Raw genomic sequence first — 15,087 nt, 5'->3', positions numbered from 1 at the left:
GAAATTCATCTTTACCAGCTAAATTTTAATTTGGCGAATTCGTTATATTACACTGCCTGTAATAGCGACTCCATAATGGCAAAAAAAAAAAAAAAATTAAAACCGAACATCTGAGTATTATTTACTTTTGTCTCGAGCCTTTATCCAACTTTCGCCATTTGTAAATTCTGATTTGTGTCACACTTGTTATTAAAGCAGGAATAATGTGATCTATGACGCTGAATTCCCAAGGGGTATCTTTTCAGCTGATTATATACACTCAAAAAACAATCAATATTTCTAATATAAAAAAGGCAAATTTTCCTACTCCTGACCTTTGTTATCTCGTCCTGTTTGTGATCCAGAGTCATGTCCATATTCATATATTCATTTATTTACAACACGGTACGGAGCACTAACATTTCCCAGCCATTCAAGACTTATGACGTTATTTGAACTAATTACTCTGTCATTTAGGTATATATACAAGAGTTGTGGCGGGCAGGGCTACCATTCTTTCTCACACACTGCCTCAGAGAGGCTCTCAGACATGAGAACAGACGAGGCCGTCCCGAGCCAACACTGATAACACCAAACTCACCTCCCAGACTTGGCGATAGTTTCACTTTCCAAGCAAAGTTTGTCAGAACAAGCTACCAACTTCACAACACTGAGTGCGATAAACCATCTCCAGAGAAAAATATGTCTATATTAGGTATGTATGGTTCATACAAAGACAGTGCAATATTCACTTCCTCGAAACTCCAGAAAAACATAAAAAATCAGGCTAGCCCCTCAAAGTCCACATATCAAAAATTCCATTACCATCAAGGAGTGTATCTAAAACTGCTTTTAAAAAATCTTGGCAACCAGCTTCTATCATAATTTTCCAGAGACGCTCCCGTAAGCCACAAATCTCTAAGTTAATGAACTGCAAAGTATAGCAGCACCGAAGAACCTCTCACGCCTAACCTACGTATATATAAGCATTTATTTGTATATATGTATATATATACATACACACACATTATATATATATAATATATATATATATATATATATAGACTATATATAGATATACACTCTATATATATATAGACAATATATATATATATACACTATATATATATACACTATATATATATATATATATATATATATATATATATATATATACACTATATATATATATACACTATATATATATATACACTATATATATATATACACTATATATATATATATATATATATATATATATATATATATATATACACTATATATATATATATATACACTATATATATATATATATAAATATATATATATATATACTATATATATATATACACATATATAGTGTATATATATAGTGTATATATTCCTCTAAGAAAAAGGAGGAGTAGATGTAAAACAGAAAGAGACAGGCGCTCCTTTACAGGCGACGGAAAAGAATAACAGAGCGGCTAAAAGAGGTCAATATATCTGAAATGCGTAGGGAGACACTGGTCAGAGAAATAGCAAGCATCGAACTTAAGCTAAAAGAATCCTTTAGGAGTCAGGAATCGCGGGAAGAACTAAAAGCCATAAATGAAATCGAAAGAAACCCAAAGTATTTCTTCTCCTATGCCAAATCAAAATCGAGAACAACGTCCAGTATTGGGCCCCTACTTAAACAAGATGGGTCCTACACAGATGACAACAAGGAAATGAGTGAGCTACTCAAGTCCCAATATGACTCAGTTTTTAGCAAGCCGCTAACCAGACTGAGAGTCGAAGATCAAAATGAATTTTTTATGAGAGAGCCACAAAATTTGATTAACACAAGCCTATCCGATGTTATCCTGACGCCAAATGACTTCGAACAGGCGATAAATGACATGCCCATGCACTCTGCCCCAGGGCCAGACTCATGGAACTCTGTGTTCATCAAGAACTGCAAGAAGCCCCTATCACGAGCCTTTTCCATCCTATGGAGAGGGAGCATGGACACGGGGGTCGTCCCACAGTTACTAAAAACAACAGACATAGCCCCACTCCACAAAGGGGGCAGTAAAGCAACAGCAAAGAACTACAGACCAATAGCACTAACATCCCATATCATAAAAATCTTTGAAAGGGTCCTAAGAAGCAAGATCACCACGCATCTAGAAACCCATCAGTTACACAACCCAGGGCAACATGGGTTTAGAACAGGTCGCTCCTGTCTGTCTCAACTATTGGACCACTACGACAAGGTCCTAAATGCACTAGAAGACAAAAAGAATGCAGATGTAATATATACAGACTTTGCAAAAGCCTTCGACAAGTGTGACCATGGCGTAATAGCGCACAAAATGCGTGCTAAAGGAATAACAGGAAAAGTCGGTCGATGGATCTATAATTTCCTCACTAACAGAACACAGAGAGTAGTCGTCAACAGAGTAAAGTCCGAGGCAGCTACGGTGAAAAGCTCTGTTCCACAAGGCACAGTACTCGCTCCCATCTTGTTCCTCATCCTTATATCCGACATAGACAAGGATGTCAGCCACAGCACCGTGTCTTCCTTTGCAGATGACACCCGAATCTGCATGACAGTGTCTTCCATTGCAGACACTGCAAAGCTCCAGGCAGACATCAACCAAATCTTTCAGTGGGCTGCAGAAAACAATATGAAGTTCAACGATGAGAAATTTCAATTACTCAGATATGGTAAACATGAGGAAATTAAATCTTCATCAGAGTACAAAACAAATTCTGGCCACAAAATAGAGCGAAACACCAACGTCAAAGACCTGGGAGTGATCATGTCGGAGGATCTCACCTTCAAGGACCATAACATTGTATCAATCGCATCTGCTAGAAAAATGACAGGATGGATAATGAGAACCTTCAAAACTAGGGAGGCCAAGCCCATGATGACACTCTTCAGGTCACTTGTTCTATCTAGGCTGGAATATTGCTGCACACTAACAGCACCTTTCAAGGCAGGTGAAATTGCCGACCTAGAAAATGTACAGAGAACTTTCACGGCGCGGATAACGGAGATAAAACACCTCAATTATTGGGAGCGCTTGAGGTTCCTAAACCTGTATTCCCTGGAACGCAGGAGGGAGAGATACATGATTATATACACCTGGAAAATCCTAGAGGGACTAGTACCGAACTTGCACACGAAAATCACCCACTACGAAAGCAAAAGACTTGGCAGACGATGCACCATCCCCCCAATGAAAAGCAGGGGTGTCACTAGCACGTTAAGAGACCATACAATAAGTGTCAGGGGCCCGAGACTGTTCAACTGCCTCCCAGCACACATAAGGGGGATTACCAACAGACCCCTGGCAGTCTTCAAGCTGGCACTGGACAAGCACCTAAAGTCAGTTCCGGATCAGCCGGGCTGTGGCTCGTATGTTGGTTTGCGTGCAGCCAGCAGCAACAGCCTGGTTGATCAGGCTCTGATCCACCAGGAGGCCTGGTCTCAGACCGGGCCGCGGGGGCGTTGACCCCCGGAACTCTCTCCAGGTAAACTCCAGGTGTATATATATATGTATATATATATACATTATATATATATATAGTGTATATATATATATATATATATATATATATATATAGTGTATATATATATAATATATATATATGTATATGTATATATATATACATATATATATATATATAGTGTATATATATATATATATATATATATAGTGTATATATATATAGTGTATATATATATATATATATATATAGTGTATATATATATATATAGTGTATATATATATATATAGTGTATATATATATATATAGTGTATATATATATATATAGTGTATATATATATATATAGTGTATATATATATATATATATATATATATATATATATAGTGTATATATATATATATATATATATAGTGTATATATAATATATATATATATATATATATATACATATATATATATAGTGTATATATATATATATATATATATATATATATATATATGTATAGGAGGTTTTAGAGTGGGTAGGGGATGTGTAGATCAGGTGTTTACATTGAAGCATATATGTGAACAGTATTTAGATAAAGATAGGGAAGTTTTTATTGCATTTATGGATTTAGAAAAGGCATATGATAGAGTGGATAGAGGAGCAATGTGGCAGATGTTGCAAGTATATGGAATAGGTGGTAAGTTATTAAATGCTGTAAAGAGTTTTTATGAGGATAGTGAGGCTCAGGTTAGGGTGTGTAGAAGAGAGGGAGACTACTTCCCGGTAAAAGTAGGTCTTAGACAGGGATGTGTAATGTCACCATGGTTGTTTAATATATTTATAGATGGGGTTGTAAAGGAAGTAAATGCTAGGGTGTTTGGGAGAGGGGTGGGATTAAATTATGGGGAATCAAATTCAAAATGGGAATTGACACAGTTACTTTTTGCTGATGATACTGTGCTTATGGGAGATTCTAAAGAAAAATTGCAAAGGTTAGTGGATGAGTTTGGGAATGTGTGTAAAGGTAGAAAGTTGAAAGTGAACATAGAAAAGAGTAAGGTGATGAGGGTGTCAAATGATTTAGATAAAGAAAAATTGGATATCAAATTGGGGAGGAGGAGTATGGAAGAAGTGAATGTTTTCAGATACTTGGGAGTTGACGTGTCGGCGGATGGATTTATGAAGGATGAGGTTAATCATAGAATTGATGAGGAAAAAAGGTGAGTGGTGCGTTGAGGTATATGTGGAGTCAAAAAACGTTATCTATGGAGGCAAAGAAGGGAATGTATGAAAGTATAGTAGTACCAACACTCTTATATGGGTGTGAAGCTTGGGTGGTAAATGCAGCAGCGAGGAGACGGTTGGAGGCAGCGGAGATGTCCTGTTTAAGGGCAATGTGTGGTGTAAATATTATGCAGAAAATTCGGAGTGTGGAAATTAGGAGAAGGTGTGGAGTTAATAAAAGTATTAGTCAGAGGGCAGAAGAGGGGTTGTTGAGGTGGTTTGGTCATTTAGAGAGAATGGATCACAGTAGAATGACATGGAAAGCATATAAATCTATAGGGGAAGGAAGGCGGGGTAGGGGTCGTCCTCGAAAGGGTTGGAGAGAGGGGGTAAAGGAGGTTTTGTGGGTAAGGGGCTTGGACTTCCAGCAAGCGTGCGTGAGCGTGTTAGATAGGAGTGAATGGAGACGAATGGTACTTGGGACCTGACGATCTGTTGGAGTGTGAGCAGGGTAATATTTAGTGAAGGGATTCAGGGAAACCGGTTATTTTCATATAGTCGGACTTGAGTCCTGGAAATGGGAAGTACAATGCCTGCACTTTAAAGGAGGGGTTTGGGATATTGGCAGTTTGGAGGGATATGTTGTGTATCTTTATATGTTTATGCTTCTAGACTGTTGTATTCTGGGCACCTCTGCAAAAACAGTGATAATGTGCGAGTGTGGTGAAAGTGTTGAATGATGATGAAAGTATTTTCTTTTTGGGGATTTTCTTTCTTTTTTGGGTCACCCTGCCCCGGTGGGAGACGGCCGACTTGTTGAAAAAAAAAAAAAAAAAAAAAAAAATATATATATATATATATATATATATATATATATATATATATCTGTATATATATATATATATCAGACATTACGACATAATGTACGACAAGCACTGAAGTTTCGTCTCACTATAGTCTGGCAAGCCAGTCATACTAATTTTAATGAAGTAACAACAGGAGAAAATCTACTCCATAATGATTGTGTAGTGTAAGTTTATAGTTTAAAAGAGAACTTGACGCAACATAACTTACATTCAGGAGTCGAACTTGGGCAAGTATGTGTTACATTAAGTTGACACTTCTATACAGTACTTAGTTGGAGGCCTGTGCCACGACACAGGTACGTACGTGCACTCCTGAGCGCGCCTTACGTGGGCACGTATGCACGTGTGCAGGTGAGTGGGCGTGCAGCACAACAGAGGCACCACCTACCGTGCAGCACGACACTGGCACCACATACCGTGCAGCACGACACTGGCACCACATACCGTGCAGCACGACACTAGCACCACCTACCGTGCAGCACGGCACAGGCACCACCTACCTTGCAGCACGGCACAAGCACCACCTACCGTGCAGCACGACACTGGCACCACCTACCGTGCAGCACGACACAAGCATAACCTATCGTGCATCACTACAAAGGCACCACCTACCGTGCAGCACGACACAAGCACCACCTACCATGCAGCACTACACAGGCACCACCTACCGTGCAGCACGACACAAGCATAACCTATCGTGCATCACTACAAAGGCACCACCTACCGTGCAGCACGGCACAAGCACCACCTACCGTGCAGCACGACACTGGCACCACCTACCGTGCAGCACGACACAAGCATAACCTATCGTGCATCACTACAAAGGCACCACCTACCATGCAGCACTACACAGGCACCACCTACCGTGCAGCACGACACTGGCACCACCTACCGTGCAGCAGGACAAGTACCACCTACCATGCAGCACTACACAGGCACCACCTACCGTGCAGCACGACACAAGCACCACCTACCATGCAGCACGACACTGGCACCACATACCGTGCAGCACGACACTGGCACCACCTACCGTGCAGCACTACACTGGCACCACCTACCGTGTAGCACGACACTGGCACCTCCTACCGTGTAGCACGACACAGACACCATCTACCGTGCAGCACGACACAGGCACCTCCTACCGTGTAGCACGACACTGGCACCATCTACCGTGCAGCACGACACAGGCACCATCTACCGTGCAGCACGACGCAGGCACCTCCTACCGTGTAGCACGACACTGGCACCATTTACCGTGTAGCACGACACAGGCACAATCTACCGTGCAACACGACACAGGCACCTCCTACCGTGAAGCACGACACAGGCACCTCCTACCGTGAAGCACGACACTGGCACCATCTACCGTGCAGCACGACACAGGCACCATCTACCGTGCAGCACGACACAGGCACCTCCTACCTTGTAGCACGACACTGGCACCATCTACCGTGCAGCACGACACAGGCACCATCTACCGTGCAGCACGACACTGGCACCTCCTACCGTGTAGCACGACACTGGCACCATCTACCGTGCAGCACGACACAGGCACCTCTTACCGTACAACACGACACTGGCACCACCTACCGTGCAGCACGACACAGGCACCATCTACCGTGCAGCACGACACAGGCACCACCTGTGAAGTACTACACAGACACCTCCTACCGTGCAGCACGACAATGGCATCACCTACCGTACAACACGACACTGGCACCACCTACCGTGCAGCACGACACAATCACCATCTACCGTGCAGCGCGACAAGCACCACCTACTGTGCAGCACGGCACAAGCACCATCTACCGTGCAGCACGACACAGGCACCATCTACCGTGCAGCACTATACTGGCACCACCTACCGTGCAGCGCGACACAAGCACCACCTACCGTGCAGCACTAGAGGCACCTTCTACCGTGCAGCGCTACACAGGTACCATCTACCGTGCAGCACTACACAGGCACCACCTACCGTGCAGCACGACACTGGCACCACCTACCGTGCAGCACGACACAAGCATAACCTATCGTGCATCACTACAAAGGCGCCACCTACCGTGCAGCACGATATAAGCACCACTACACAGGCGCCACCTACCGCGCAGCACGACACTGGCACCACCTACCGTGCAGTAGGACAAGTACCACCTACCGTGCAGTGCTTCACAGGCACCACCTACCGTGCAGCACGACACAGGCGCCACCTACCGTGCAGCACGACACAGGCGCCACCTACCGTACTGCACTACAAAAGGACCACCTACCGTGCAGCACTTCACAGGCACCACCTACCGTGCAGCACTACACAGGCACCACCTACCGTGCACCACGACACAAGCACCACCTACCGTGCAGCACTTCACAGGCACCACCTACTGTGCAGCACGACACAAGCATCACCTACCGTGCAGCACTTCACAAGCACCACCTACCGTGCAGCACGACACAAGCATCACCTACCGTGCAGCACTTCACAGGCACCACTTACCGTGCAGCACGACACAAGCATCACCTACCGTGCAGCACTTCACAGGCACCACCTACCGTGCAGCACGACACAGGCATCACCTACCGTGCAGCACGACACAAGCATCACCTACCGTGCAGCACGACACAAGCACCACCTACCGTGCAGCACGACACAGGCACCACCTACCGTGCAGCACGACACAGGCATCACCTACCGTGCAGCACGACAAAAGCATCACCTACCGTGCAGCACGACACAAGCACCACCTACCGTGCAGCACGACACAGGCATCACCTACCGTGCAGCACGACACAGGCATCACCTACCGTGCAGCACGACACAAGCACCACCTACCGTGCAGCACGACACAAGCACCACATACCGTGCAGCACGATACAAGCACCACCTACCGTGCACCGACACAAGCACCACCTACCGTGCAGCACGACACAAGCACCACCTACCGTGCACCACGACACAAGCACCACCTACCGTGCTGCACGACACAAGCACCACCTACCGTGCACCACGACACAAGCACCACCTACCGTGCACCACGACACAAGCACCACCTACCGTGCACCACGACACAAGCACCACCTACCGTGCACCACGACACAAGCACCACCTACCGTGCACCACGACACAAGCACCACCTACCGTGCACCACGACACAAGCACCACCTACCGTGCACCACGATACAAGCACCACCTACCGTGCACCACGATACAAGCACCATCTACCGTGCATCACGACACAAGCACCACCTACCGTGCACCACGACACAAGCACAACCTACCGTGCACCACGACACAAGCACCACCTACCGTGCACCACGACACAAGCACCACCTACCGTGCGCCACGACACAAGCACCACCTACCGTGCAGCACGATACAAGCACCACCTACCGTGCAGCACGATACAAGCACCATCTACCGTGCACCACGACACAAGCACCACCTACCGTGCAACACGATACAAGCACCACCTACCGTGCACCACGACACAAGCACCACCTACCGTGCACCACGACACAAGCACCACCTACCGTGCAGCACGATACAAGCACCACCTACCGTGCACCACGACACAAGCACAACCTACCGTGCACCACGACACAAGCACCACCTACCGTGCACCACGATACAAGCACCACCTACCGTGCACCACGACACAAGCACCACCAACCGTGCACCACGACACAAGCACCACCTACCGTGCACCACGACACAAGCACCACCTACCGTGCACCACGACACAAGCACCACCTACCGTGCAGCACGATACAAGCACCACCTACCGTGCAGCACGATACAAGCACCACCTACCGTGCACCACGACACAAGCACCACCTACCGTGCAGCACGATACAAGCACCACCTACCGTGCACCACGACACAAGCACCACCTACCGTGCAGCACGATACAAGCACCACCTACCGTGCACCACGACACAAGCACCACCTACCGTGCACCACGACACAAGCACCACCTACCGTGCACCACGACACAAGCACCACCTACCGTGCAGCACGATACAAGCACCACCTACCGTGCAGCACGATACAAGCACCACCTACCGTGCACCACGACACAAGCACCACCTACCGTGCAGCACGATACAAGCACCACCTACCGTGCTGGCACCTCAGGCACTTGTGGCGCCTCAACTCACCTAGCTTGTCCTCTCTCGACCCAACGTATCACACCGCACTTACAATATATTGCTCTTCCTTCATTCCTTCCATCAGTTTTTTGGTTAATGAAGTTTAAAGCCTATCGACTACATGACTGACATTAAGGCTACATGTAATCTCTTCACCACCGGCCAAGAATACTTCGATTCAAATAAGGATTAAATTAATCCCCCCAGTGTATATTCATTGAAAGATATACACCTTTAGGTGTATATATCCCGCAATGATTATTAAATAATGTGTGTCTTAGTCATACTCACTTTCTTCTCAACTGCCTTAAAAATAAGAGGCTATGGGCGTATTCTTATGTTTCTCGTACGCCAGGCAGCATTAAAAACCATTTTTAATTTTGGCTTTGAGATGAAGTTAATGAGGCTATGTTACTGTTGTAGTGAGCGGGAAGCGCTAAACATGCACGGGTCATACAGCATATGGAGGTTATTAATCCTCTAATAGTATGAACATTTGGGGAGAATCTTTGGTGATAACATTAATATAAGTTATTTGTCAACTTTTATAGTGCTGTCATCAGTGTAACATTAGTCAATTATTCACATCACAACAAACGGGTAGATGTGTAAGAAACATGGCCGATATTTGGGTATCTGTGTTTTCCAAACCTTTCGCCTACTCAGCAGGTTTCTTCAGACTGAAAAAGCAGTAGCAAGGTGAATGTGAGGTGATCAGTCACTCAGCCTTGAAGAAGTAAGTTTAAGATGGTCAGTCCCCCAGCCTTGATTAAGTAAGTTTGAAGTGGTCAGTCCCTTAACCTTGATGAAGTAAGCTTAAAGTGGTCAGTTCCTCGGCTTTAAAGAAGTACTCGTAGGTTTGAGGTGGTCAATCCTTCAGCCTTGAAAAAGAACTGAGTTTGAGGCTGTCAGTCCCTTATCCTTAAAGTTCTGAAACTTTGAGGTGGTCAGTCCCTCAGCCTTTGCGTGCACTGAGGCAGAGGGAGCTGGGATTATGGGGATTTGTCTCAAATCATGGTGTCGGCATCTCATGCACCTACCAACCCATCTGGGGAATGGGAGGTAATCAGGTTAGATACAAGGAAATAGTAGCTCCAATCCCTTGGATCAGGAGGTTTTTGAAGACTGAATTATCGATAATTGGTAAGTCTCCTACCACCTGCCGCCCCTCTTCACCCAACAGTAAATAGGTGCCTGGCTGTTAGATTAAATTATTATTACGAGGGTCATTAAGCCTAGTGACTGAAGGAGGGTCATTAAACCTAGTGACTGCAGGAGGATCATTAAGCCTAGTGACTGCAGGAGTGTCAGTAAGCCTAGTGACTGCAGGAGGGTCATTAAGCCTAGTGACTACAGGAGGGTCATTAAGCCTAGTGACTGCAGGAGGGTCATTAAGCCGAGTGACTGCAGGAGGGTCATTAAACCTAGGGATTGCAGGAGGGTCATTAAACTTAATGACTGCAGGAGGGTCGTTAAACCCAGTGACTGCAGTAGGGTCATTAAGCCTAGTGACTGAAGGAGGGTCATTAAACCTAGTGAATGCAAGAGGGTTAAGCCTAGTGGCTGCAGGTGGGTCTTAATATAAACCTAGTGACTGCAGGAGGGTCATGAAGCCTAGTGACTTCATAAGGTCATTAAGCCTAGTGACTGCAGAAGAGTCATGAAGCCTAGTGACTGAACTAGGGTCATTAAGTCTAGTGACTGAACAAGGGTCATTAAGCCTAGTGACTGAACAAGGACTGCACAAGGGTCATTAAGCCTAATAACTGAACAAGGATTGCACAAGGGTCATTAAGCCTAGTGACTGACCAAGGGTCATTAAGCCTAGTGACTGACCAAGGGTCATTAAGCCTGGTGACTAACCAAGGGTCATTAAGCCTGGTGACTGCACAAGGATCATTGCAGCCTTCTTTTATCTGCACTGAGAGATATTCATCTCATGGTGAATATTTTGATAATATACACACACCTCACGATGCATATACGGCGGAAACTTATTTAAATAACATACATGCGATATTGTTAAAATATATTATTACATGGTCTATTATTAGTTGCTAGTGATTCAAGTGGTCTAATTTATCGTAGGTTAGGGAAACCAGGTTATGTTTCTTGTCAGGTGACCTGGTTTTACATGGTGAAGAGCGCTGTCGGCGACCAGTATTAGTGATGTTCTGTACGTGTTTATAATGTATTAATGAGGGTTGAGTGGCAAACAGCAGAGGCTCCACCGGCGACAACACACTCCTTCCTGACGCCTACTTAACTTCTCACATGATACACACGATCCTGCCAGATAAAAGTATAGTGCTGTATTAGTTTTTAACAGAAAAATAGTGAAGACTTTTACATTTCTCACTCAATAAAGAACTAAAAGATTACCATTAGGTAAAATAAATTACCTGAAACATAAACAAGGTGACCAATTTTAGTTAATGCTTGCATTAATTGAATTAAGAATGGGGGGGGGCTACAGTTCAACTGGCGTTCCACTATACTACTCTCTAAGCAAATTTTTATATTTAAGAAGCTAATAGCGGAACTTAAAGTAGTAAACAGGAGGCGGCATCTTTGGATAAATTACATCCTCTGAAGATGTATTCGTAAACGTACGAAAACGCTTAGGTATTTTCTCCTCTTAATTTTTCACTGGTATTTGTTAATATGTTTTGATAATTTCTTTCCATAAATGTTTGGCTCTTAATGTTATTATTATTATCATTATTATTATTATTTCCAAGGATGATAATATTGCAAGTGTATTTCAGTTTACTCCTATTAATTAACCCTTTGAGGTCTGGTGTCTAGGTATCCGTATATTTCCGCTCTAACGTCCAGAGTATGGATATCAACGGTCTATAAACCACCCGAGTCTGTCACAAAATTCACTTCATTTGTGGTATTTTGATCATTTTTGGGTTCATAATTTAAACTGTTGGCTTGAATTGAACCTCCGATGGAGGCACTGTTTAAAAAATATGATATTCACATTATACAATTACACTAAATAATGTACTTTAACTCAGAAATGCAGAAAGTATTACCTACCTTGACTACCACTCCACTTGGTGTCAGGAGTGTCAGCAGCGCCTCTTGACAGATGTGCTGGCGAGATTGAAGAGGCTGACTTCAGTGGCCGAGCTGGACGAGAAAGTGGCTTTGCCAAGTCTCCTGGTTTAATGAGTTTTCCATGTAAAGGTTCAACAGGCTTTCGTACAATTGTGCCTACAAAACCAGAGCCAGGAGAGGTTTCCAGGAGGGGCTCAGGCGCAGGTCCTGGGCTGGCTGCGGCAACTAGGATAAGTAAGCAGAGAACGCGCATCATGGACGAGTAGCGTCCTGTGACCTTGATTGCTCCTTCTCAACTGTCACTTAACGCCAGTATATCCTGTATATATTGTTTACTGTGTCAGTAAATGCTTCCCTGCCCCTAACTTATCCAAGCTCTTCAATTGTTCACTTCTTGGTGTTATTAACTATTTAAGATTATACAATATACTGTAATTATTGGTAAATGCTATTCTGACTTTGCATTAGATTACTTTACAATAAAACAGCAGTATAACATAAATTATATATATATATATATATATATATATATATATATATATATATATATATATATATATATATATATATATATATATATTATAGGTAGTAGGTTGGTAAACAGCAACCACAAAGGGAGGTACTATCGTCCTGCCAAGTGAGTGTAAAACGAAAGCCTGTAATTGTTTTACATGAAGTTAAAATTGCTGGTGTCTTTTGTCTGTCTCATAAACATGCAAGATTTAAGGTACGTCTTGTTACTTCTACTTACACTTAGATCACACTACACATACATGTACAAGCATATATATACACACCCCTCTCGGGTTTCTTCTATTTTCTTTCTAGTTCCTGTTCTTGTTTATTTCCTCTTACCTCCATGGGGAAGTGGAACAGAATTCTTCCTCTGTAAGCCATGCGTGTTGTAAGAGGCCACTAAAATGCCAGGAGCAAGGGGCTAGTAACCCCCTTCTGTACATATTACAAAATGTAAAAGGAGAAACTTTCGTTTCTCTTTTTGGGCCACCCTGCCTCGATGGGATACGGCCGGTGTGTTGAAAGAGAAAGAAGATATATATATATATATATATATATATATATATATATATATATATATATATATATATATATATATATATATATATACATATATATATATATATATATATATATATATATATATATATATATATATATATATATATATATATATATGCGTGTGTGTGTGTGTGTGTGTGTGTGTACTCACCTAATTGTGGTTGCAGGGGCCGAGACTCAGCTCCTGGCCCCGCCTCTTCACTGATCGCTACTAGGTCCTCTCCCTCTCTGCTTCCTGAGCTTTGTCATACCTCTTCTTAAAACTATGTATGGTTCCTGCCTCCACTACTTCACTTGCTAGGCTATTCCACTTCCTGACGACTCTATGACTGAAGAAATACTTCTAACGTCATTGTGACTCGTCTGAGTCTTCAGCTCGTGTGTGTGTGTGTGTGTGTGTGTGTGTGTGTGTGTGTGTGTGTGTGTGTGTGTGTGTGTGTGTGTGTGTGTGTGTGTGTGTGTGTGTGTGTGTGTGTAGGGCCGAATAGGTAAAACTTGCGATTTTGGCTTAAATAGCAACGCTCTTCTTGCCGAATAAGGCAAGCAAAGATTTGTGTTTACATTCTAAACCTAACGAAAAAACATATTTCATTGTGTTTGTTTATTATTAAATTGCTGTAAATTTATGTAAAATATATTTAGTTGGATTAGGCTAAATTAAATTCCGCTTGTTATAATAAGGTTAGATAAGTTTTCTAAGGTTCTTTCGGAACAGAATTATCAATTTTTACATTAACATAAATAACAAAAAATATCTTTAAACGTATAAGAGAAAATTTTAGAAAGGACGTAATATTAAATGAGTTCTTGCTAACTGACCACTTTTACTTATTCGTCACGACACATACACCAAACTGCGGCTAGCCGAGATTAGATCCTGCGACACATTCTCTCACCTCAAGAGACAAAACAACGTTCACATTGCCTTAACCATTTAACCAGCGATCCTTCAAAGATCATACATCAAGCAGAGCTACGTGTTGTTCATGATCTGATCAATACCACTTGTTTTGTGGTTTCATTAACATATATATATATATATATATATATATATATATATATATATATATATATATATATATATATATATATATATATATATATATATATATATATATATATATATATATATATATATATATATATATATATATATATATATATATATATATATATATATATATATATATATATATATATATATATATATATATATATATATATATATATATATATATATATATGCAAAACAACCACTCTG

The 15,087-nt window shown here is 42.8% G+C and overlaps 2 long non-coding RNA genes across 2 annotated transcripts in view; both read right to left on the bottom strand.

The window, feature by feature from the left end:
- Positions 1–8,425, bottom strand: part of LOC138854013 (uncharacterized) — a 15,948-nt gene extending 7,523 nt beyond the window's left edge. The window contains exon 1 of the long non-coding RNA XR_011393193.1: positions 8,393–8,425. This is a non-coding gene — a long non-coding RNA (uncharacterized lncRNA). The remainder of the gene's footprint in view (positions 1–8,392) is intronic.
- Positions 8,426–11,697: 3,272 nt separating this feature from the next.
- Positions 11,698–13,037, bottom strand: LOC128696712 (uncharacterized). Its single transcript, XR_011393192.1, has 2 exons — positions 12,729–13,037; positions 11,698–11,969 (listed from the first exon to the last, which is right to left on the bottom strand). It is a non-coding gene; the product is annotated as an uncharacterized lncRNA (long non-coding RNA).
- Positions 13,038–15,087: the final 2,050 nt, after the last annotated feature.

This window comes from Cherax quadricarinatus, chromosome 46 (assembly GCF_038502225.1).
Source record: "Cherax quadricarinatus isolate ZL_2023a chromosome 46, ASM3850222v1, whole genome shotgun sequence".
Classification (NCBI taxonomy): domain Eukaryota; kingdom Metazoa; phylum Arthropoda; class Malacostraca; order Decapoda; family Parastacidae; genus Cherax; species Cherax quadricarinatus.
This window is presented reverse-complemented; position numbering and strand designations above follow the sequence as displayed.